Consider the following 26,776-nt stretch of genomic DNA (forward strand, 5'->3'; position numbering starts at 1 on the left):
AAATTATTATCCCATCACACAAACAAGGCTAAATTGCTGTCCGTAGCACTGTGGCATAGAGATTCTGCACCAAACTGTTGAAAGGGAAACCTTCTCTTTATTTTCTCTTTTCTTTAATCCCCACCCACTAACAGGTGAATAATTAGGCTCATTTCCATTTAATAATGCACTGGGTGGGAATAGATGCATTTGGAGAGTGATTAACAGAGCAACTTGACACTCTGCTTCTAGAAAAATAAGGCTGAGACACACAGAAAACCGCAGATACGCCAAATTCAGTCTGGGAGCTTAAAATCCTACTCCAGAACAGTGCCTTGGCTTCTCCGACCAATCTCTTCTGGCAATATTAAGTGCCCTGCCCCAAATGATCCCAGGCAGAATAGGTGGGAAATTTCAATTGCTTAGGAAACAAGGAAAATGATAGATGTGCCTGGACCCTTGTCTATCTTGGACTATTTAAAGGCATTTTCTCTGGATGGAACATGATCAGAGGTAACAAGCAGAATTGCAGGGTTCAACATAGTTATTATTTTGGACCCTGTGCAACTGCATATAAAAATGTCAGCAGAATTAAGACCAGTTAAAATGAAAATTGAATTGAGTAATTTTTTGAATCCTAATCGTAATTTGAAAATATTAAGGACTTTGGTTATATAGAATTGTCCGCATGTTCTCAGTTATTGCTGTATAAAATTGCATTTTTCCCTTACAAGTTAGTAGTTATTACATGTCCTTGTAACTGTTGACTTTGAAATTTTCTTTCTAAAATCCCCTAATAACTTACTTTGTAAAAAGGCAGACAAAAAAGAAGAGGGCAAAAATTTAAGTAAGGTTGTATTGACTTTCCTTGGGATGGCATTTTTATTGGGATTTATGAATGATTGTGGAGAAATCACTTTAGAGCTAGAAAGGAATTTACAGAGATCATCAAATACAAGTCCCTTATTTTATAAAAGCATGTTCACACTATACTATATATCAATTAAACTAAAAAATCAAAGCACACTATGTCTTATATGAACATTACCTGTAGATGAGAGTGATAGTCCTACTGTTTGCTATTTTTAGAAACATTTGGCCTGCATTATAAAGGATATGTCAGAGAAAAAAATCAAAATCCCCTGATCAGTGATGTTGAAGGTAAATGTCTTCAAGGCCGTTGCTTTTGGGGATGGCAGAGGCTGTTCTTTGCTGGACTGCTGGTGTTTGCCTGGCTCCTTGGATCCTTGTCCCAAATGGATTTTAGGTATTTATGTTTGCAGCAGATATTGAAGATTAAGTTTTAAGCTCTAAGGTAACTTGGTTTGGTTATGAATAGCCTAGGATTTGCTTTGGAGTCCTATTAGTACTTTATCCCCAATTATATTTACAGAAAGAGTTTTGGTAAATCAGTACTCAGAACACATAAAATTCTAGCAGAAGGATTGGATTTCAATGCAACTACTTACTTGCAACCACTGTGTCTGAAGGAAACATAACTTTGGCCTTTGACCCATTTTGTTAGCTTGTTCTGGTGGAAGGAACTCTGTCCATAATGGAGATAATTTCCATAAATAAACAAAAATTTTTGTTTGAATAACTTAACCTATTGCCTTGGAAAGGCATAACATGGATTTGTAACTATTTTGTGATTAAGAGGCTATTACACATTATGTCCAATGGTTCCTATTTTCTAGTTATAAGTCAGTTTATTCCACAAGCACCCACTCAGGAAGAAAATCTGTATTCAACTCCCTTCTTTCCTTTCCCAGCATGATCCTCCAGTCATGTACTCATTCATTCAATTTGGTTGGTCAATCACTTATTCACAAGTATATTTTAAACTCCTTTTATGTGCCAAACACTTTATAAGTTACTATTGGGACACAAACATGAATGAGATCTAAACCTTTGTCAAGAATTTGTAGTCTGAGCAAAACTGAGATGTACGCAAGTAACTACAATGCAAGCTATTATATTGGGAAGTGTTAAATAAGAAGCATTTGGAGGTTGAATGCAAGGAGTGAGATATTAACCTCAGTGTACTTGTAGATGCTGCCTATGTGTGTCTTAGACATACATATATACATATATATATAATGCATATATACATATGTGAGGTGTATATATACATACATATATGTACGTTTATGTGTGTATAATATGTGTGTGTGTATAGTGTGTGTGTGCTTCAGAAATAATACTTTTCTGTTTTATTACTATGTTAAAAGAACCTAAATATCGTTAAAAATGACTTAGTTACCAGACCAATCAATATCCTTTATCCGAAATTCCATTGCTTAGCCCTACATATAAAATCGATGGCTTTCTATTTCTCTTTGTATACAACGAGCACAAATATGCGCCAGGATGGCAAGCACTTCTTGTTGTTCTCCAAGCTGTAAATTTTTTCTCTCTAGGAACTCAAACCTAATGTATAATCAGAAAAGATTTGTTGAATAAATAAACCTGGACAGCCCAGGTAAGTAGCTCCCATCCTAGTCAGAGGTCACTGTGAACATTGTAGTAAGTACCCCCAATAATATTGACACAAGCAAGGTAGAAGTTGATGTTTCTTTCATCCAATAATCTGATCTAAATGGCTTAGGTCTATTTTGGTCATTTCATGGTATCAGGGACTCAAGGTTCCTTTTGTTCTGTTGCCATCCATAGGCTATTGTGTTTATTTGGAGCAGTTTAATTTACTAGTTTATCTGAAATCCAGCCAGCAGGAAGAAGGAAAGGGAGAATAAGGGCTTGCTTGTTCACTTTAAGACTACATCTTGAAGTTACACAGATTATTCCCACTCATGTCCCTTTGGTCACAATTTGTCATGTGGCTGCAGCTAATTGGAAGCACGGCTAGGAAATGTCAGCATCAGTTGGGCAGCCATATGCCTTAGACAATCGAATCCTGTTAGCAATTTCTGCCATAATCTCTTCCGCATGGTGTAAGTGTAACGTATACTTTAGTGTGATTGTACTACAAGTTATATTTTCATTACAGAATCTAGCACCTCCAATTTTGGAGTGTGTGAGATGAAGACCTCAATTCATTCTCTGGTAGTTTTTCTAGCTGAAGGAAGTGCTTTCTGATGTTCACCAGATTATCAAAATTGTCTGTGCTTGTTACAGGAACTAACATCATTTTAGAATTTCCATGCGTCTTTGCCAAGAAAACAGTTCCTTTCCATGATGGATTGACCCTCACCCCTCCTCTCAGGGCTAGTATCCAAAGAGGATAGATCAGTTATTTTCTTTACTAAGTGTTCCAGACTGTTTGTTGGTTCATTGTCCAGTAGGAACTCTGCCAGTTTGCTGAGGGCTGCTGAAGGAAAAATTACATATTTTTGGTTGAAAAGAGGCATCAGGAATCTCTTTTGTATCCATTCTCCTTCATTTTAGTAATTCTTATAACACTTGACAGATTAAAAAGAAAAACTAAAATGATTAGCTTCATTTTACATGGAAAGAAACATCAAAAGATATTATGGATTGCTAAACCTCATAGGGTGGTAGATTTCTAACAGAACTAGATGCTTAGATTGCATTCCTTTTGCTATTTGTCACATTTATTTAAATGTCAAGGAGTTGAGGGAGATTTCAGACGCATCTGGATTTTGTCAGGTTCATAACATGACTAGACTGATTTGGGGCTATTTTGTGGTCATTTCATGTAACGGAACAAAATCGAATTTCCCTTCTTTGGTTGCTCTGAGCTCTAACCCTTCCTCGCAACAAGTTTTCTTAGCAGGTGGTGATAATACAGGAGATGAGCTTTGACTAGATCACATATATGATTTCTGTAGATGTCAAATTTATTCTTGGGGGGGTAAAAAATGGATGCTGATCTTCAATGTGAGATGACAGGGTTATTTTTCCTCACCCTTCATAATTTACCAAGTGTCACGTCCTTAATGATGCCATGTACCATAAACCCTGATTCTCTGAAGGACAACCATGGGGTTGGAGATTCAACTTTTACAACTCAGATGTAAAGGAAATAGGGAAGGTCTGTAGTCTATAACCTCATTTTTCACTTTCATTAAGTCTCCTCTTGGCAATTGGTTGGGGAAAAAATTTTAGTCCTATTCAGTTTATATTTTAGTCCAATCATGTAATTGACGATGTATAATCTTTCTTAAATAAAGTTGCTCTGGTATCCATGCAGACTTTCCTTCTTAAGGTGGCATTTAGCAGTAGGATTGAGGGTTCTAGATCTTTGGTGGGAAGGTTGTTCCTTGACCTACTGCTGGACTTTGAGTAGGCACTATCCGGCATCTGCTGTTGGCCCTCCAAATTCACCTTGCTTTCCATTAGATTCAGATCTCTAAGTTGCCCTCCATGGCTTTCCTTGAGCCCACTGGCCTAGTGGTGTGGCCTCAGTGTGTCATGGAGGACCCCATTACAACAACCTATAGTCTGACTATGGCTCCTGGAAATGAGAAGGGCTCAAGAGAACTAAACTGTAAACCTTTCTTTGACCATTTGCATGTCTGTGGCAGCAGGAGAACCAGGGACATTGACTTCTCTTTGCCATGGGCATTAAAGGCTTCAGTGGTGGACGGAAAGGTCTCATTTATACGATGTGAGAATGCCAGGACCTGAACTGTTGACATGGTGAAGTAGGAGGCAAATGTTTGGGAAATTCCTTCTCAAGATGTTTAAATTTATTTGAGCCAGTCATTCTTTCTGGCCTTATGTTGCGGATTCAAGAAAATGTAGTGGCATCAGAAAAGCAAAATACATGCAGATGAAGCTTTATATATAAATAAAATTTTTTTGATCTCGTAATGCATTATTTGTAATGGGGCTCCTGTGAAATCCCAGTGCCTGCTCCTTCCAGCCAACAGCAAATAGCTCCTAGTTTTCTGGTCTGCTTATTCCATATAACAAATGAGTTATCACTCTGCCAACATTACAGCTATTGTAAGTTAAAATACTTATTTGGTTTACCCTTTCTCCAGCTATGTTCCTGACCTTCCTCTCATTCACACTCCTTCAGGAAAAGGCAAGTTGACTTTCTTTGTTTTCATGGTCCAGTAATACAGAGAGGAAGCTAAGATTTTTTTTCCTGTGTAGATTTTTAGGACAGCCACTAGGATAGGCACATTGGAAACCAGTGACAAAAGTCAGTTTCATCTCTTTGGGAAGAATGATATACTTGTACTTAATCAACTTTTACAAAGTGACTGAAGTACACTGAACCTGAGGGGCAGCTGACAGAAAACAGAACATGTAGTCTAATTTTGGAAGGTTCTGCCTCTTCTGTTCCCCTCTTGGAAACAGTACAGATGAGCATATTAAGAGAAATCTAATTTTGCTTAACACACTGTCCCAAGGGTATTGGACCTGAGAGAGATTGTACTTAAATTTTTTGTGGGACACCTCACAGCATCATGCAAAAAATGTCAAACTCTGGAACACATTTCAGGAACTACTGATTAGGCACCAGTACCCTCAAACCCATTTTTGCAAGAATAGCAAATACCTTAATGCTTGGTACGTAACCCACTTCATATCAGGAATGTTCTTTGAAGAGGGAGTGCATGGTATCAGGTGGATGCATATATAGATCTAACAAATGATGCTACTTTTCCTACAGAAGAAAAGTTTATTCCAATATTCTGTTGTCTATTTTGATGTTCTAGCATTCTGAGGAATTCTGCAGCCAGCAGTTGTAGAGGCTGTTCATGTTTCTCTTCCAGTGGTAAGTGCAGCAACACCCCCAGCCCTCCTAGTCACCTTAGTCACACCTGTTTGGCTCCTCACACATGAAGAAGATAACAGTATCTTCTAGCTGCTTGCTAGCCTACTGTTTTTAAAGTCTCATTTAATTATTTTTAACAGATAATTTTAAAGGTCAGTTAAAGAGGATGCCTTATATTTTTTCCACAGCACAAACAATTTCTGTAGTCTTACTGTGTGTTACTAAAACCAATTGGAGAAGTTCCTTAGGAAATTTGAAAGGACTCCTCTCCTTTAAAAAAAAAAAATCATGTTGAAACTTGGCCAAATTTTAATTTCATTTCTTTTAGTAGTCTCTATACCCAATGTGGGGCTCGAACTTGTGACTCCCAAGATGAAGAGTCGCATGTTCTTCCAACTGAGTTAGCCATGCACCCCATAGCCAAATTTTTAATGTTGTAGCTTTGCAGTCTCTCCCCTCAATTGAGTTTTCTCACAGTTTTGATTTTCTCTCTCTGAAGTTGATGCTTATGTATTTTACCGATCCTTGCCTTGATTTCATGGTAAGCTGCTGAGGGAGGCTTGGGGCCCCTTCTGAGGCTCTACCAGATGTGAGGAGTTTAGGTTTTAGCAAAACCATATTAGACCTTCATTAGCATATGTCTCCTTGTCAAGGATAGCAGATGAGTTTGTAGAGCAGCTTGAATCCCAGTCATTTTCACTAAAAGCAACAAATAATCGGTATTAAATACTTAATTAGGGAACATTCCAGATTGGAAAGGATTCAGCAACACCTTTGACAGAGCAAGTGTTGAGTTCGCATCTCCAAGGGAAAGCCATTATCAAGTGATCCTTGTGTGGATTATCCTGAAAAGCTATTTTAATCCATGAAATATCTTCCCTGTACCAAATTATCTGCAAGGGGGTATGCTGGGGAAATGAATGCTCTTACCTTCAGATAAAATCATGAATGAATTTCACAGAATTTCCTCTTTCCTAAATGCAGATGAATGAAGTTTGGGTGCAGTCACTGGTGCAGCACAAGGGAAATTGCCCTGAAAGATGGAAAACCCTGGCTGTATAGCGGCTCCAAGTCTCCTTAGCTGTACTCCCTAGACAAACCGCAACAGGCTGTGCCTGAGTTTTCTCACCTTTAAATTGAAAGGGATAGAAAAAATGATCTTAAATGACTATTCTAATATTTTTGGATTTCAACATAAAAACCTCACACATTTCTGTAGATTTCCTGTTTTCTTGTGGTCCTCTGGGGGTTGGCCCAGAGCAAAATGGGTGGCCACTTGGATTTACGGCTTCATGATTTTTATTATATACCAATTTAAAGGAAAATCTATAGAAGAAACAAGGGATAAACACTGAACTCAGAATTCCTCATATCAGGGAGGTACATGTCTTTCTCTGTTTGACTTATTTCGCTCAGCATAATACCCTCCAGTTCCATCCACGTAGTTGCAAATGGCAAGATCTCATTCCTTTTGATGGCTGCATAATATTCCATTGCATATATATACCACATCTTTATCCATTCATCTGTCGATGGACATCTTGGCTCTTACCACAGTTTGGCTATTGTGGACATTGCTGCTATAAACATCGGGGTGCACGTACCCTTTCGGATCCCTACTTTTGTATCTTTGGGGTAAATACCCAGTAGTGCAATTGCTGGATCGTATGGTAGCTCTATTTTCAACTTTTTGAGGAACCTCCATACTGTTTTCCAGAGTGGCTGCACCAGATTGCATTCCCACCAACATGGAGTGGGGGGTGGGGTGGGAGGGTTGGGGTGACTGGGTGATGGACACTGGGGAGGGTATGTGCTCTGGTAAGCGCTGTGAATTGTGCAAGACTGTTGAATCTCAGATCTGTACCTCTGAAACAAATAATGCAATATATGTTAAGAAAGAAAGAAGAATGTAGCAGGAGGGGAAGAATGAAGGGGGGGAAATTGGAGGGGGAGAAGAACCATGAGAGACGATGGACTCTGAAAAACAAACTGAGGGTTCTAGAGGGGAGGGGGGTGGGAGGATGGGTTAGCCTGGTGATGGGTATTGAGGAGGGCACGTTCTGCATGGAGCACTGGGTGTTATGCACAAACAATGAATCATGGAACACTATATCTAAAACTAATGATGTAATGCATGGGGATTAACATAACAATAAAAAAATTAAAAAAAAAACACACTGAACTCAAACACTTTTGAGCATGGTTTCAAGTTAATCCTTTCATATATAATTCAAAATATTTCTCATCACTTATGGTACAACATTATCTTAACTTCTCCAAAGACCTTTTCCCAAAGGGAAAGTGTGGTTCTATTTCTAATTACTTCTTAGTGATCACATGATGTCCTTATCTTTATGCTGTCAGTACTTAAGGTCAGCACCCAGAGACAGAGCAGCTGACAAGAGTCTGTGCACAATTTCAGCCCTTCCCTGGATCTTAACTGTGTTAAATGCCCACTGCTCTTGGCTCGCTTTTCTTCTGCATCTTCTTTTCTGGTCTTTTTTTTATCTCCTTCTAAAAGACTGCACCTCTTTGTATAGCTGCTCCTGAGGTTACTGACACAGCTCATTTTATTTCTAATAACTGTGACCGTTCCCCTTTCTCTTAACAATGGAGTCTTCTGACTCTGCCCCCTTTTTATTTTTTTCCAAAAGTCCCAACTTAATATTTTCCTTTTAAATACAGTTTCAAGTTTTTAATATCACTTGGTCCTTGGAAGTATCTAATGGACAAATGTAAGATGAAGATTTGGAAAAGATTTGGAAGAGACATTAGGATAACTATTTTTAAGAAGTATAAATATAATGTTATAATAAAGCCAGGATTATCTTGGGAAAGATTCATAAAATACAGGATGTCTAGAAATTCTGGAAACACAAGTATGTCAATAAGAATACCTTCAATCTGTAATAGAAATTAGTATTATCAATGCTCCAAGATTTAATGGACACTGTATTTTAAAATATTGGTTAATGTGTTAATATTTTCTTGAATTGATCACCTAGGTTTAACTGCCTATGGGAGAAAAATAAAACCCAGTATCTTAAACTAAGGATGTGTTTCTTTCTTACATAAGGTAAACCTGGAGAGAGGCATTTTGGGGATGGGAGGTTGTCTCTACAGAATTTTGGGGGCAGATTTCCATCTTTTGCATCATAATAATGCATGGCCTTCAAATCACTTCATGATAAAAAAGGCTTCTGAAAGAAGGCAGAAAGGCAGAAAAACAAAAAGCCCCTCACCAGCTGAACCAGCATACCTGGGAGTCCAGTATAGTACTTCTGTCTGCATCTGAGTCAGTAGGTTTGGGCTCAGGCAAGAGAAACTGGGAAAGACAGTCTGTTAATACGCTGGTGATGTACCCAGCTAAAAATGGGTTATTCTAAGGAGGAAGAGGAGAATGGATCTTTGGTGGGGGGGGGGGGGGCAACAAGAACTCTGCATACAGACGAAATCACACATTGTGTAATTGAGTCCTGGTGGTATTAAGTGATTTACTGAGGATCACTTGACAATTAGTGATACGGAAATTGAAATATACCATATGCTAGGTTCCAGGGTCTAGGGAAGATTGGCCACGTAGGTCCCTCCTAAAAGGTGGCATTTATCTTGATAAATAGTTCTTAACTCCTAATAGCTGGACGAACATCACCTCAGAACTTGTTAGAAATACAAACTCTCAGGCCCCACCCCAGACCTACTGAATTAGAAACCCAGAGTATGGGGCCCAGCCACCTGTGGCAACAAGCCCTTCAGGCATTCTTATACCCATTAAAGTTTGAAAATCACAGTCCTTGGTGATTTTATTGTAGCCCATGATCTTGACTTTAACCCCACAAGCTCATAAAGTCTATCTCATGTTGGCAGAGTTAATTCAGAGATGCTGACTCATGCTAACAAATCTCAAAGTACTGACCAAAGGTTATTTCATTGACTTACGATCTAAACCAGAAATGGTCAGGCAGATCAAAAACTCATGTCATTGTTACCAGCACATTCTTTCCCTGTGGGCAATTTTATGGGAAACCAAATTATCAAATGAAACTTGGAAAGCATTTCCTACTTTCATGCTTCTGGACTCTTTAAGTCTAAATGTTATACTGTTGAGGCTACTCAAGTTTCAGTAAATTTGCAATCCTTTAATGCCAAGGAAACTGGGGGAGGGGGTGGATAGTATCCATATTATCCAGATGAGCATTGTCTAATAGAAATACTGGCATGGGGAGTCATGACAATGTTATTTTTATTAGAATAAATTAAAATAGAATAATAGGGTTAAGCAAAATTCAACTAAGTAAACTTGAAGTTCTAATTGACATTATTAAACAGTTCACGAGTGAGGCAGCATCCCATGAAGAAAGTAGAGGGGAGCTCTGAGGAGTTGTACCACGTGGAAGGTTTTTATAGGAAGGAGAGTAGGGCAAGAAAGTTATTAGCAAAAGAAAAAGGATAATTTCAGGCAAGATCACCTTTCCTTATGGGGAAGGGGAGGGGCTTTATGCAGATTAGCTCATCTTCCTTTGGGAAATGGAGCAGGCCCACTGACAGATTACTGCATGGGTGCTTGTCAGAAAATCCCTGACTGCTTACAACTACATTTCTAGAGGAGGTCGAAACTGCAGCCAGGTTAGGTATTAAGATCTGGTTTGGTGTCTTGGACTGGCCCAACTGATGCCATTTTGGGCCTGTGGTTTTCTTTTTAACAATAGAATGAAAAATATAAAGGTGTGTTTGTCCAGGAGTGCATGTGTGTTGTAGGTCATGATGTGAAATGTTTCCTACTGTAAATCATATTTAAAAAATTTGAAAACCTTCTCTCTATATTGATCTAATTGCCTTGACAAGTTATTCCAAAGACATGCTGTGTTCTACTTATCCGTTTCCTTACTGACAACTATTTACGTTGTTTTCCCTTTTTTTTTTTTTTCTTTTTTACAGAATATACTGCAACAAGTATGTCTCCTTGCATACTTGTCCTAAAGATTTTTTTTTTTTGGAGTAAATACTTAAAAGTGTAATTGTTATATTAAATGTCAGAATAGGTGGTTTTCAGTTTTGATTTAGTATCACCAAAACAGTCTCCAATGTGTCTGTATTTATACTTAAAACAGCAGTTTATGAGAATGTTTTCATATATTTCTACCAGCACTTGATAATTTCAAAGCTCTTAATTTAAAAAATCTAACTGAATCTGATTGCTGGACTAGTATCTTGTTTTAATTGACATTCATTTCATTTCTACTGAGGGAAAAACCAACTTTTTTTTTTATTCTTTAAGCATTTTTATTAAACTATACATGATAATAGTTATATAAGAAGTGTTACAATATCCTCATGTGTAATCTTTTTTTTTTTTAATGATTTATTTTAGAGAGAGAGGATGAGCTAGTGCAAGCAGGGGGAAGAGCAGAGTGGGAGGGAAAGGGAGAGGGAGAGGGAAAGAATCTCAAGCAGACTCCACACTGAACAGGGAGCCTGACTTCACGACCCTGAGATCAGGACCTGAGTGGAAACCAAGAGCCTGATGCTTAACACGCTGAGCCACCCAGATGCCCCATCCTCATGTGTAATCTTAAGGAAATCTGCCGCTTTCCTTCCCTCATTTTCCCTTCCCTGACAGTAACCACGCCCTGCTCTTTTGTCTGCTTTAGAATTTTTTTTTTTTTTTTAAAGATTTTATCTATTTATTTGACAGAGAGAGACAGTGAGAGAGGGAACACAAGCAGGGGGAGTGGGAGAGAGAGAAGCAGGCTTCCCGCGGAGCAGGGAGCCTGATGCGGGGCTCGATCCCAGGACCCTGGGATCATGACCTGAGCCGAAGGCAGACGCTTAACGACTGAGCCACCCAGGCGCCCCTGTCTGCTTTAGAATTTACCTTCATATGTCTAAATAACATGTTTGAATTAGCCTCTTAAAATAATGAGGATTTAGCTATCCTCCTCCCCACCTTCACTCCTGTGTCATACTTAACATTCTTCATATTTTTCCATTCTCCAAAATCATAATTTTGAACAGATAAAAATTTAGTGCTTATATTTTTTCTTACTATGTAAGGCTGAATAGTGTAATATTAATGAATACTTTCTTTTCCCTGGACACATTCCTTTGTTGTGCAGGTTAAATATTGGGTTGTTCACCGATTTTATATTTCCATATTCATCATTAATTCAGCCCAAACTCCAAAAGTTGTCTAGATAGCAAGACTTTTGGATGCATCAGGGTGTTTATCAAATTCATTTCCTGAGAAGTCTTTCCGAAAGTCTTTTGACCTGCTCTGTTATCAGATGTCTTTCCCCTAGGTCAAGTAAATCAGCCCTCCTACTGGGGGATTTCTTTTGCTTTGTTACTCTGTGGAAATTTCCTTTTCCTTGTTCCTTCCTCTTTCTTGCTTAATTCTTTACTTTTCATTGAGCACAGTAGTTTGCTAAGAAATGGCCAATGGAAGGAAAGATTGTAGATTACTTGAGGATAGAAAATATCTTGATATTGACATAGGATAATTTGGTTCACTATAGAATTCCTGGTGGGAAAGTATTTTCCTTCAGTAATTGGAAGACATTACCTCATAGTCTTCAAGCTTTCATTCTGTTTATTTCTGTTGAGAATTCCAAGGCTGTTTTGATCCGTGATGGTTTGTTGGTAATTTGTTTTATTTTTAATTTCTTCCCATTTGGTTTTCAATGTTCTCCATTTCTAGAGCTCTTAGTGATTAGATATGTGTCAGTTTGCTTGTTGTTTCTCTTCAGTATTCCATCTCTCTGCTTTTTGCTTTACTTTCTTGACTGTTTCTCATCTTCATTTTCAAGATTTCTACTGAGTTTTCATTTCTTTGATCACATTTCAATATCCAACAGATCTCTGTCCTCTAGATTTTTTTTTTTTTTTTTTTAACATCTCGCATCTTGTCCCTGTCTCATGGTTAAAATACCTCTCTCATGCACATGAATGCACACACGGTTAGGTTTCCATTAGGCTGAATAGTCTGACCACTCACTTGTTTGGATCTTTCATGATAAAAGCATTTTCTTAGAAATCTTGTGTTCTTTGGTTTCCTACATATATTTGAGAATGCGTCAATGAAAGGCTACTGTAAAGCCTGAGTTCACTGAGAGGCAGGGGCTTGCCAACTCAGCCTTTTCTGGCTCTTTCGTGGTGCACTCCCCACCAGCAGCATCCTTGGCTCTTTGTTCCTGGGCTTCTCAGACTGTGTAGAGAACAGTTCCTGTGTTTTGCAGAGTATTGTAAGGCCTGGTTTCTAGCATTCTGGTAGCTGAGTAAGGGAAGACTCTAGGAATCTTCTGTCACTTACAAACATGTTTACCTAATGCCCCTATTGTCAGTATACACCATCACCTTAACAGTACACAGTGTCTTCTAGCCCAGACACCTTCTGATTTCATCATCTTCAGAGATGCACTTTCCTGTCAGGGTATGGGGCCAGCTACGGCTTGGCTGCTGGAGCAGAGGAGATGTGGGGGACAAAAGATCTCTTAAAGAGCTTGCAACCAGCCTTTACTCTAGCAACCAACCCTTCATATCCACTTCCTGAGGTACATGTTACCACTAATTCCTGAGCATTTGGGGGATTCTGAAAAGTAGATTGGTCTATTTTCAGTTTTCACAGTTGAGCTGATAGAGCTGGGTTACATGTATCATTCCAGCTCATCTTTTTCATTCAAGAATACATTTCTAAGAGCCCTTTATGTTCCTGTGTGTTCATCTACATGGCATCACATAAATGCTTCACTGTCCATCTACCATAATTTTCCCCAGTAGGCTGAAACAGTGTACAAATCATCATTTACCCTGCAATTTTATTGTATTTAGGAATTTCAAATTTCATATCGTGAAATTTGACTTTCCTTCCCTTTTTACATTTTATTAAAAAACAAATACCTTGTTTAAGGAAATGCAACATAAAGTAACAATGTATTCACCTCTAATTTTTTTTTCTAATGCATCTCCAGGTGATCTCTGATCTATCTGGAATTTGTCGTATGAGGCAGAGATTTGAATAGTCCTCACATGCATAATATTGTTCCAGTACCATTTATGGAATAGGCTGTCTTTTCCCCAGTGATTTAGAATGCCACTTATTATACACCAGGTTCCCACAGATGCATCGGTTTTTTTATATGAATGTTTTCTCTTGGCTATTGATGTATTTGCTTATTTATCAAAGCCATGCTATTTTATGTAGAGCTTTCACAGTATCTATTAGGATGATCATGTGCTTTATCTACTTTAGCAGTTAAAAATGATCTTAATATTCTAATTTAAACACTTAAAATTTTTATTACATTATATGTATATATTTTCTTAAGTATTATGTCATTAATGTTAATCATTGCTTAATTCATTTGCTTGTAATTTACTTTGGGTTTTTGCATTTATGTTCAGAAATGACATTAGCTTATTAATTTCCTTTATTGGGTTAGAATTGTCCAGCTAGTGTGTGTGTCTCTTCTGCTTGGACATAATAGCATCTCTTCTAATTTTATGGAGGAGTTTATATACTTTAAAATGTTTTTACCGAAATTTGTTGTATATTACCCATAAAGTCATCTGAGCATGATAGCTTTATTTGGTTGTAGGTATTTGAATATCTTTACAAGATTATTTGTCTAACCAACTTTATTACCATGATTTGAGCCAATTTTGGTAATTGTTTTTGCAGTCAATTTCTCGGTTACATAAGTCATCAAAATTATATAGCATTGTGTATAGTATTTGTTAACTTAAAAAATCTTGATACCTGTTGTTCATGCTTTTTCTGTGCTTTCTTGTTTAAATCTGACAAAGATTGTTACAGTTCTTAGTTTATTAAACTTTTGATTTTATTCAATTTATTATATTTCCAATTTTATTTCTTTCTAAAATTTTGTATCTTTTAATCTTTTTTCTTTTAAATTCTTGGTTTGAAACCTTAGTTTATTTTGATTAAAAATGGAAACCTTTAAGACTGAATTTTCCTCTGAGAACAGAGGTATATTGCTGTATCCTGTAGCCTTTTGCATTTTGTTTTTCCAATATTCATTAGTTCTAAATAGTGTAAGATAGTTTTTTTTTCCTTCTTTGACCTAAGCTATTTGGAAATGAGGTATATCATTTAAAGGTATTCAGATTTTGTTGGGGTAGGTGGAGGGCTTTTTCTTTATCTTAGAAGAGTTTTATTTACAGGAAAGTTTCAAAGGTAATATAGATGATTCCTATATACCTATATACTCCCATCCAGTTTCCCCTATTACTAACATCTTTCATTAGTGTGATACATTGTCACAACTAAAGAAAAAACAGTGATACGGAAGTATAAACTAGAGTCTGTACTTCATTGGAATTTCTTTAGCCAGGGGCACTGCGAAGCTCCTCCGAATCAAGTTTCTACCCTCAGATTCAGATGCACCTGCCTGGAGGCATCTCCTGCTAGCGGTTGGGCTGACCAAGGTGGGGAATGACAGTGAGGGATTGAGCACCTGGCTACTCCTGCTGAGATACCTAAATTAATCCCTCCCACTTGCTCCTGGGCCACCTCCAGGCCTGAAACCATCTGGATGCTGCATTCATCTTTTATAGCATTCATCTTCTGAACAGTACTTTCTTCTAAGAGGATTTTTTTCTATTTTTTTTTTTTCCTTCAGAGCTGCTTCTCTCTAGTTTTTTTTTTTTTCCTTCAGAGCTGCTTCTCTCTAGTTTACTCTCATTTTTCAGTGCAGTTATAGATGTCATAATTTTTCTTTAAATATTTTCTGCCATTTCTGGACATTTGAATTGGGAATGGAGCAACTAAAAATTCTCTCTTCAGCCTACCACATATTTTAAATATTTTAATGTGTGTTTGTAATATGCCAGTTATTTAAAGATTATTTTTAAGAGGTTTCTACCTCTTAGGAAACCCACAATATCACTAAACACAAGCTGTTAAGTACATTTTATGTAAACCATCATAAGTCTGTTTTTATTAGAAAAATGCATTGTATAGAATATGACTATTTTTATTTCATTTTCTTCACTTCTGTTATTCTCCCAAACGGCTGCATGTTACAGTTCGACTCATTTTCCAAAAGTGAAACTTTTAAAAGGATTAAATGTCCGAGATTTTAGATGTCCTAAACCAGTAAAATTTCCAAAACAAATCTAAGGAATCATGAGCAATTATAAGAAATTGTCTGGCATCAGAGTTATTTTATCAAGTAAGGGCAATTAAACACCAAATACACAAAGGATACAATATTGGAATATAGGACACTTGTCCCAGGGTCCCTGATAGCTTCATCACAGACTGGTCCTCATTCAGGGCAGTTGGGAACTCTTGGGTTAGTACACGTGGCAGAGACCTTTTTCAGAGGTAGCTGAACGTGGTTCTCATTTGGAAATCTCCCACTCCTTTTCCCATTCTCTTTCCCACGGGCCCTAACCTGGCTTTCCTAGGAGGTAAAAATTCTGCCCTATTCCATTCTGTGCCCGCCCCCCCCCCCCCAAAATTAGCCTTTGCTCATAGTGTGACTAGATCTCATTCAGATTTGTGCTTAGGAGGAAGGTGTCTTTGAACTTCAACTTAGGCAAAAGTTCAGGTATCTCGGGCTTCTATTCTCACTGGGGACAAGATGGTCATTGTGGTTCTTGAAGGAGGATTTTCACATCTTCCATCTCTTCACTTTTCATGTCTCATCTAGAAAGAAATTTGTTTTCTGCCAGTAGGATGACCAGCCCTCCTAATATGCCTGGGACTGGGGTTCCCTGGACCCATTGTTCACCCTACCCAGGTGTCCCACTGTAACCTAACTAATGTGAGTTTGCTCCTTGGTGCGTTACAGATTGAGATTATATCAGGTGGAGTTGCCACACAAAAGAAACTTTATTTGCAGCAAATAAGGAAATCACTGGGGATAATTTCCCCAAAATTGTGAGTTGCCAAATAGAGGTGAGTGGGTTTCTTATATTTAGGGTTAGGATGACTAGTCAGGAAGATGAGCTTTGTCATCACATGTAAAGATGGGCATAAGGTTGTGAGAGTACTTAGGAAACGTGCCCATACCTGCATCCTGGGTTATGTTAATGAAGCTTGTGCTCCTCCTAGGGTGGAGACTCTAACATTATCATGAAGCAGAGGTAATTGCCGGGGGAGGGGTAAGCTCTGAGAGCGGGTATAAAATGGATGGTGACTAGGGCTCTTTATCTTGGGGAAGGAGTCCAGGGCCTTGCTTACCTTTGAAATAGCACTGGGAGTTTTACCACTGATTTATTGTCTCTGATTAGGCTTTTTCCAGGCCTGGTGGAGATAGTTGTTTTTACATTCGTTTTTTTTCCCCTTTAAAATCCTTAACTACTGAGACTTTTGCATTTCTTTAATCCTGACACCTCCAAAGAAGCTCAGCAAAAAGTGTGCTTGGGCAACTAAGGCAAAGATCTCTGAAAATAGCTGGGGGCCTAAGATGACTTCTCTTGTGTCATGAAAGCTGTCTCCTCTTTCTTTTTCTGGGAACCCCTACCTCTTTCGGTTTACACACCAGGTTCTGTAGAGGGGACATAGCTTGCCTAACCACCTCCTCCCCCCATTCCCTGATGTGAGCCTTCATTTTTGTCCCATCTCAGTATTAATCCCTATGCATAGGGTGGGGAAAGGCAAATAGAAATCGTGGCAAAAGTATTTATGCACTAAATACTACTTTCATAATTTTTATTAACTTTTCATTTCTGGAATTCTTAGGGACCACTAAAAATCTAAGGTGCTTCTGAAACAGCTATATTGGGTGAAGACATGAGTTATGTGTCCTGAACTGAATACAGTCAGCTATGCAGTGAAATCTGGAAGGTCATTGTTGCTGTATTTCTTGGGGCTTATTATACACTGACAAGCCTCTCTCCCCTTCTGCCTCTCTCTCTCTCCTTTCCTTCTAGAACTTCTTTCCTTCATGTCTCTCCTTTCTATTTTCTTCCATGTCTTCCCTTCCTCTTGGTTTCTCTGATGCTGTTTCTCTTTCTCATTCTAAGGGTCCACAGAGAAGAAAAATTCCCTGAGAAGCTGTCATTCTTGTGGGCTTACTAGCATCCTTGAAGAATACTGAAGGATCTCTTTCATGGAAAGAGTCCCCATAGACCATATCTTTTGAACTAAGTACTTAGTGTTGTCTTCTGCATTTCTGATTCTACAGAGGAAGGCTTTGTGCATTCTTTCCTCAAGGCCCTCTCCAGAACTGAGTGCCAACCTGACTCACCACAGATGCAGGGTTTGTGTGGCCTGCCCCACCCCATACCCCTTATTCCAGTTTTTCAATGTAGCTGGCTTATTTCTTTTCAGATCCGTTTGGGGGTGTGGGTATGAAAGAGGTGCAACTATTTTCAGAATTGCCTGAATATCGTATTTTACAAGAAACTAATAATGAGTATTCAATAGAATTCCCAAAATCTGCTCTGAGGAGTAGGCTTCTGAGCCTTTAATCATGGACGAAAACAAAACTAAAAGTAGAACTGAAAGAGACTGTCATCAAAAGTAAAAAAGTCATCTTGGAAGAAGGCAAAGGAGCTAGATCAGGTTTACATCATCAGGTTTTTTAGTTTAGATGTGAGCTAGAATCCTAACCCAATGAAAAGCATTTCTTGGACTGTCCTCCCATTTTGGGCTAAGTGATTTGGAGGATGCTTTATTATCTGAGGTTGATCTCTATAAGCATGCTGCTTTTGTCTTCATCCCTTTCGGCATTTCAGATTTTCTTCATGATTTTCTAATTATTGACACTCTTAGAGGGAATAAAAAGATGATGTACACCTGTGTGCCCAGCCAAAAGCAGATGGCACATTCACAAAGGGTGATTAATGAAGAGCCTCTTTAATAAGTGGACCGTTGACAAGTTGTGGGCAAGGTGAGGGCAAACCATCTCAATACAATGAAATAATCCAGGGTGGGCAATAGCAGGAGGCTATTACCACCCCAGTGAGTGGTGGCTAAGGAGAGTAATCTTTCCAGGACTAATGAAGGCTATAGCTGTAGGGCAGATTTGTCTGTCAGGAGCGGTGACCTTTGGTAGAACATAGCCACTGCCAACTTGTGGAGCTGGCAGGAAGGATTCAGGGGAATAAAAACCACCTTAAAACTTCTTTCTGCTCTGACTTCCCGTGTCTCCAATTGGCCGAATATCGAGCAGAGGTTAGGAGACCTGGAAGCATCACAGATGCCATTAACAGAGATCCACTTTCTAGGGCACAGAGCAAGGTAGAGAAGATTGGAGAGCGGTTCATACTGTTCAGTACACAACCCAGAAAAGTTTACAAAAACATCTTGTTCCTTCATCAGAAGCATTTTGTTAGATCTATATCTCAGTGTTCACTTACAAAGAAAACATTTTGCTTAGGCCTAGAATTAAATGTGATACATTGAACAATTCTCTGCTTACTTCTAGGAGCATAGGAAAAAGTTCTTCTTCTTCTTTTTTTTTTTTCCTTACATTAATTTAATGTGAAAAAGTTTACAGTAGAAACCAATACAGAAGGGAGTGAATGCTGGCTTAGAGAAATAAAGCAACAACTTCAGGGTCGGGTCAAGATGATACATTAGAGTTGGCTGCTTTCTCTCTCCTCTACAATTAGCCCAGGGGAAGCACTGAAGGAGTGTGCAATGGGCACATGGAACCAGCAATAACCATAAGGAGACTGAAGGCTGCCTTGAACTGGAGAGAGAGAGAGAGAGAATTGGGGGGCTGTGAATAGGTGAAGCCTGGAATACAGGATGGCCAGAGCTGGCTGGGAGAACGTAGAGTGGAAGAAAGCTTTATATATTCTGCTCTTGACATTTTCCTTGCATTTCCTTGAACAACTTTGCTTGTCCCTTTACTGATAAAAGTGGCTGCAACAGACAAGGTCGGGAGTAACATTGATCCACAGCATCCTGCAGTGGTGAGGACATGAAGAAAACAGATTTGAATTGACAAGCCACCCTCAAGCATTTATTTCTCCATTATTTTTTCCTTTTTAGCTTCAAATGAGATTCTACCTTCTTTCAATGCTGCTACTTATGCATTTAAAAGGTAAAACTTATAAGATTGCTGGGGGACAGCAAATGTAAGGAATCACCAAGGGTTCTGTGGTATCTGCACTCTCTTCCCATCCCTTTCTCTCCCCTTAAACACACAGGGACTGATGTGGACTGGAGCCTTTCTCCATCTTATAATGCATATCACCAAACTAAGAACCAGATAACTCCCTATGAGGATGAGCTCACAGGCTGAACTAATTACACCTCTCGGGAGAACAATAACTCTACAAAGAAAGACAACATATGGAATGACATATTTAATCAGAAGCACAATTGTTTGAACAGACTGGCAGAGGATTTAAAATAATTAGAGGTAAGGAATGTCGGAGAAAAAAATAGACACTTTAGGTATTAAAATGTAAAAGGAGAAATGATGCTATAATTAAAATATAGAATGGGTACAGCCAAAGAATAAGTTAATGAATTAGAAGGTAACATTGAGAAATATCCCAGAAAACAGGAAAAAAAAAATAAGTCCTAGAGAACATAACAGAAATGCTAAAAATATGGAGGATTTACATAGATATTCAACATCTGTATAATAGAATTCTAGAAGGAATCTTAAAAAATGGAAAGTGGGAAAATTTTCTAAAAGTAAAAATGAAGACCATGGAAGGACTTATAGAATACCCAGTGGGGATATGATTAAAAACATGTACTTAGGCTCAGACTGAAATTCAGGCATACTAAAGATAAAGAGGAAATTCTAAAACTTTCCCAGGGAAGAATATTGTCGACAAAAATCAAGAATTCTCTGGCTATTCAACATTTCAACAATAGCCTTGGATGCAAGAAGATGATTATGTTGCTGAAGTATTGAAGGAAAGAACGTTGATGGAGATTTTATAACAAGTCAAATTTTCACTTAATTCTGAGGATATAATAAAAACATTCTTAAATGTACTATGCCTCAGGATGCTTGCTACTTTAAATCTTACTGAAAGCACTCTAGGAAGAAAAACTTCCATAAAAAAGGAAAAAAGTCTGAGATAATGCAGGAGATATGGCCAGCAAAGACGATTAAATCACACACACACACACACGCACGCACACACGTTATAAGGGCAAGGAGAAAAGGACAGAAATAGACACACAAATCTAGACATGATCAGCATGTACATAGTGATCAAATGTCCATTAGATATTAACATCTATGTTTTATTAGGGAAAAGATCTATATTGATAGGTTTATGTACCCCTACAGAATTCCTAAACTTAAGTGTGCACATTAAGTGCAACCCCCATAAGAACAAATAATGTGTAACTTTTTAGTAAGTGACATAACAGATCTCTCCAATATAAGGAGATACAAGAGAAAGCACAGTAAATGGTAAATGTGAGGTAAGATAGCAAAATTATTTTTATGTCCTAATAAAGCAGCAATTCAATAAATGGATTGAATTCATTGATTCCATGCTAGGAATGTTTTTTATTGGATTAAAAAAAAAAAACCCACGACCCCAGAATATGTTGTCAATATGAGGTAAATTTAATTTAAAAAATAATAGAAAAGTTGAAAATAAAAGATTACTGGGAAGTAAGGAATGAAAAGAACACTAATGATAATTTATTAGTTGAGGTTGGGGAAATAATCCTTTTGGTGGTGAGATGTTTATAATTTGATATTCTAGGTGAGAGCCATCCATGCCCCAGGGCAGAAGATTTTCATGTTTCTCACCATCCACTTCATGATACTCAATTCCTCAAGGCTTAGATATTTTATTGAAATGCATTTAGGTTAACCTTCTGGCAGTTTGTGTTCTTTATGAAATACTTTCTAAAAATAACATTCCATGAAGCAGATCAACTTAAAGACCTTTTGGATTCTTATATTACCATTACATTTCTTTTTGATTCTTTCAATTGGCGTTGTCTCTCACATGTAGGCACTCATACGATGCTATCCTAAAGTCTAATAACCCAGCTACTCAGCCACTGGACAGTTCTATTGATTCATTTCTTTATGGATTAATTCAGACAACATCTGCTGAGTATCTAAAATGTGTCAGGAAATAGGTTAAGAACAGAGATCACAGTTGTCAGTAAAATAATCACTATCCCGCCTTCGTAGTGCTTACAGTTTTAAGAAGGAGAAAAACAATCACAGACCATCTAAAATTATACAGTGTGATAGAACTAGAAGGAAAATGAGGTGTGTGGTGCATGTTCCTGCACAGGGCATTGAATAATGTGGTGTGTGTGTGGTGGTGGGTCGGGAGGTGGTCCTAGAAAGTACTTCTGAGCAATTGGTACTTGAGTTCAGAAGGCTGGGTAGGGTCTGTCCAGGTGAAGAAATGTAGAGAAGAGCATTTCGCACAGATGGGCCAGCATGGGCAAAGGCTCTGAGGTGGGAAAGTTTTTTCAAGAAACAAAGTGTTTGATTATGTCTGGAGCAGAGATACTGGAACCCAGAAAGTAAGAGTGGTGCTGAGTTGTGGTGGGAAAGCTACGTCAAAGACAATTCAGACATCCATAAAAGATGGTAAATACTTGCAATTCGATCCTCAATAAAATAGAAAATTGTGGCATGGCTTTAAAATTGGAGGTAGAGTCAGCTTTGTATTTTAAGGAGAACATTCTGGCTGCAAGAGATTCTGGGAGTGCAAGAATGAAAGCAAAAATCTAGCTAAAGAGGTATTTAAGATGTCCAGGTGAGAAGATTGGTGGCTTGGATTGGGAAGGAGCGGTGGAGTTGGACACAGGTTGATGGGTTGAGCTGGATTTTAGAGGTAGATTTACAAATACTGGTAGTAGGTTGAATGTGGGTGATGAGGACTGGGAAGTGTTGGGAATGATTTTTGGGATTCTAACATGAACAACAACTAGAGTGAGATCAGAATCCCTGCACTAAGTACAATTTGGGAAAGGATAAGACTGAAGTTTTAGTTCAGTTTGTGTTCAGTTTGAAATAACATTGCCAAATGGAAATTTCAGTTAGCTAGAATATAGGAGACTGGAGCTCTGGAAATTAGGCTTGGCTGGAAACCTCACTTTGTAAGTCACTGGAATATACGGGATTCAAAGAAACATAAACATAGAGTCTTTAAAAGGAGGGATTAGAGTAACAGAAGGCATTTATCCATAGGGAACTGAAACATCTATAAAAACTTGTTAAAGAAGGAAGAGGCAGCATAGAAACCTTGAGGAAGGGTGAGAGAAAGAGAGAACTTGGAGAATTTAGTTTTCCACAGGTCAAGCAAAGGAAATCTTGGGGCGCCTGGGTGGCTCAGTTGGTTAAGCGTCTGCCTTCGGCTCAGGTCATGATCCCAGGGTCCTGGGATAGAGCCCCACATGGGGCTCCACATCGGGCTCCCTGCTCTGCGGAAGCCTGCTTCTCCCTCCCCGACTCCTCCTGCTTGTGTTCCTGCTTTCACCATCTCTTTCTCTCTGTCAAATAAATAAATAAAATATTAAAAAAAGAGAGAGAAGGAAATCTTCCAAAAGGAAGGGAAGGGGTTAGCCCTGTGGGATATTCCTGAGAGGTCAAGTGAAGATGGGGACTGAAAAAATGTCCTTGAAATTTAGAGACATGGAGGTCACTGGTGTTTGTTCCAGTCATTACTGCATAAACCCACCATGTTCTTATGCCCCTGGATTCTTTGGGCTAGGAATTCAGAGGGCACGATGGAGATGCTTGCTTCTGCTCCACCATGTCTGAGGCTCCACTGGGAAGGCTAGGAGTGACTCCGTGGCTGGAGTCCTGAATCTCTGCAGGTTCATAGGCTAACATCTGTTGCTTGAACAGCTAACCCCAGGATGGCACATGGATTTTCTATGTAGTTTGGCTTGGTTTCCTCACTGTGGTGTCTTCAAGATTAATAAATATTTTACATGGTGGCTCATGGTTCCAGGTTTTCAGAGGGCAAGGCAGAAGCTGCACCTTTTCTGACATAGTCTTGGAAGTCATCACATTCTCTTGGTTACAAGTAAGTCACAAGCCTGCTCGGATTCAAAAGGAGAGGACATAGACCTCACCTCACTACCAGAGGACTGTTTGTATTTGTGGGCACAGTTTAAGACCATCGTTGGAACTTCAGTAACAGTCTCAGGGGAGAGGAGGATGCAGACTAAAGGGGCTTGCAAGTGAACAGAAAGTAAGATGTGCCACTTGAGCACAGATCAGTTTTCCAATTGAAACCTTAAGGGGCGCCTGGGTGGCTCAGTCGTTAAGCGTCTGCCTTCGGCTCAGGTCATGATCTCAGGGTCCTGGGATAGAGCCCCGCATCGGGCTCCCTGCTCAGCGGGAAGCCTGCTTCTCCCTCTCCTGCTCCCCCTGCTTGTGTTCCCTCTCTCGCTGTGTCTCTCTCTGTCAAATAAATAAATAAAATCTTTAAAGAAAAAAAAAAAAACCTTAAAATTTAGTTTGAATGTGATACAAAAAGGATGTGGAGAATAGTAAGGGTTATTAATATTCCTCAAAATTGGGACAGCTGACTTGAGTCTGCATTTGGAAACCATAACTACACACTCAGCTACTCAGCTACTTTGAATCAAACATCTTAAAATGTCTTCCAGGTAGTTTTTTAAAAAAATCAAACTATAATAAAAAACAGCTATAAGCCTTTGCTATAGCGAGTGGAAGCAACTATCATACCCATTGAACAGAAAGGGTGCAGAAAGGGTAAATATTTCTTTGGCTTCTTACTAAGGCTCTGGCAATGTCAGAAATGAAAGCAATACTTGTGATTAGCCTGTGTGGTCCTTCTATGTGAACAGATGTGCACAGAGAAGGCAGTCATCCTGCCTCTAAGTGAGAGTATTGTTCTAACTTCCTCAACAACTTTGAGTTCCTTTTCCAACTTTGAATTTTGTTTTTGCATATACAAAACATACACGACACATGTATTTATATCATGGAATCTGTGTGGACATAGCTATAAATATTCAGCTAATATCACATCTTGAAAGGATAAGCAGAAATTTGCAACATAATAACTCTATCAACATTTTTAAAAACTCAGCAATTATTTTTCCTTCCATTGTTTTAAGTTTCCAAAGCTCAGTTAAAATTAGCAAGCTCTTTTTATTTGCCATAATATTGATCACAAACTGGTTTTAAACTACTGGTAAGTGGTGACATTAGCTAAAATTTTGCTCTGGCCATTATTCACTGATTTTTTTTTTTTCATTTATTTGTTCATTCACTTAATAGCATGTTTATTTGTTTTGTGTTACCTTTTCCTCCCTACTTTTCAAAAAAAATTCAAATTTGGAATAGTTGGAAAAATTTAGAAGAGTTAATGCAATACTCCTATATCTCCACCTAGTTCCCTCATTAACATTTTACATTATTAAGATTCATTTGTCACCACTAATGAACAATATTTATGCATTATTAACTAAAGTCCCTATTTTATTAGAATGTTCTTAGTTTTAACCTGAGGTCCATATTATTTTTTTTGTAAAGCTATCACATTACTTCTGCACATTACAAGAATATTAATAACCCTTACTATTCTCCACATCCTTTTTGTATCACATTCAAACTAAATTTTAATTTTTATTATATGTCCTCTGAAGCATCTCTAAACTCTGACAGTGTCTCAGACTTCCCTTCTATTTGATGACCTTGACACTTTGAGGAGTCCTGGTCCTGTGTTTTGTAGAATGGCCCTCACTTTGGGTTTATCTGATGTTTTTCACATGACTAGTCTGGTTTAATGGGCTCCTGGGGGAAGCCGACCACAGAGGTAAAGGGCTGTTTTTACCAAGGGAGCACACCGTCAGTGTGACTTATCACTGATGAAACTAAACGTGATCACATGGCTGGGGGATTGCTTTTTGGGTTTCTCCTCTGTAAAGGTACTCTAGTGTCCACCTTTCTATACTGACCTCTTGGGATGGAAGAATGTGGCCCACACTTAGGGTGTGGGGAGGAGTTACACTCCACTTCCCTTAGGGGGCAGTGTCTGCCTCAGTCTTTGCCCTGCCTGATGTCCCGCTTTTGGAGTCAACCATTGGTTCCTTAGCACAATTTATATAAAGCACTTAATACGGGTGGCTGTCATATAGTGGGTGCTCAACACAGTTTAGTTTATGCTTCACCCAAGAAGCTTACAAAATAATTCATTTAGAAAAATATGTATAATGTCAAAGCCCAGAGTTATTTTTCACTTCTGTGAACTCTTTCAAGATACAGATAATTCTAAAAACTTAGTGCCCAAACCCAGCAGTAGAGCTTCACATCTTGCTATATATTCTCAAGATCTTTTATTAGAAGTAAATGTTACCATTCTGGAACCTCCAGCATCTCTTTCCCGACTCCTGGCTATCACTGCTCTTTGTATAAATAATCACTATAACAAAGCTGGTGATTTAAATTTCCATACAGGCTATTATACTACTTCTACATTGTCATTGTGGATTAAGAGAATTTTACCTCTTCCTTTCCCATTTACAGGACTTTTAATTTTTATTTTGTAAAGAAGTGTTAACTTGATGGGAAAGAGGAGAAAGTTGTTAAGAAACAATAGTAAAATCTGGGCTCTAAATATACAAAGCCATAATTCAGTTTTTCACCCTGGAAAAAAGACCACAGATGTGCTTTAAAGTTTGTAATTCTTTAGGCTAAGATACAAAAGATAATTGAAATAAGATGGCTACAGAAAGGAGGAGGAGATGCGGCTGGACGTTGATGGATGTCTGATTAGCAGCTGTTTCCTAAAGGCCATGCTGCAGGGATGGGGAAATACACAGGTCAGCTGTCATCCAGGTAAGATCCTGTCCCACTGAGAAGCTGAGTTAGGGCCATCCCACTGGCCTCATAGAATGGGGCTGACATTGTTTTTCCTGAAGAATTTATACTCACAGTTTAGGTGAGTGGGTCTCAAATTGTGGTGTGCTTGCGAATCATGGAGAGAGGCAGGTAGGGACTTGGAAAACTTCAGATTCCTGAGTCTTTCCCCTCAGAGAATCTGACAGTGTGGTGTGTTGCTCCAAGTCCTATATTCATCTGATTCTAATTCATGGGTTCTGAGGACCACACAAATCCAGGGGCTACTACCTGAGAGTAATGTTTACATTCATCGTGGGTAACTAGTTCTTGAACTAAACTTAGT

Source organism: Halichoerus grypus, chromosome 1 (genome assembly GCF_964656455.1).
Source record: "Halichoerus grypus chromosome 1, mHalGry1.hap1.1, whole genome shotgun sequence".
Lineage (NCBI taxonomy): Eukaryota > Metazoa > Chordata > Mammalia > Carnivora > Phocidae > Halichoerus > Halichoerus grypus.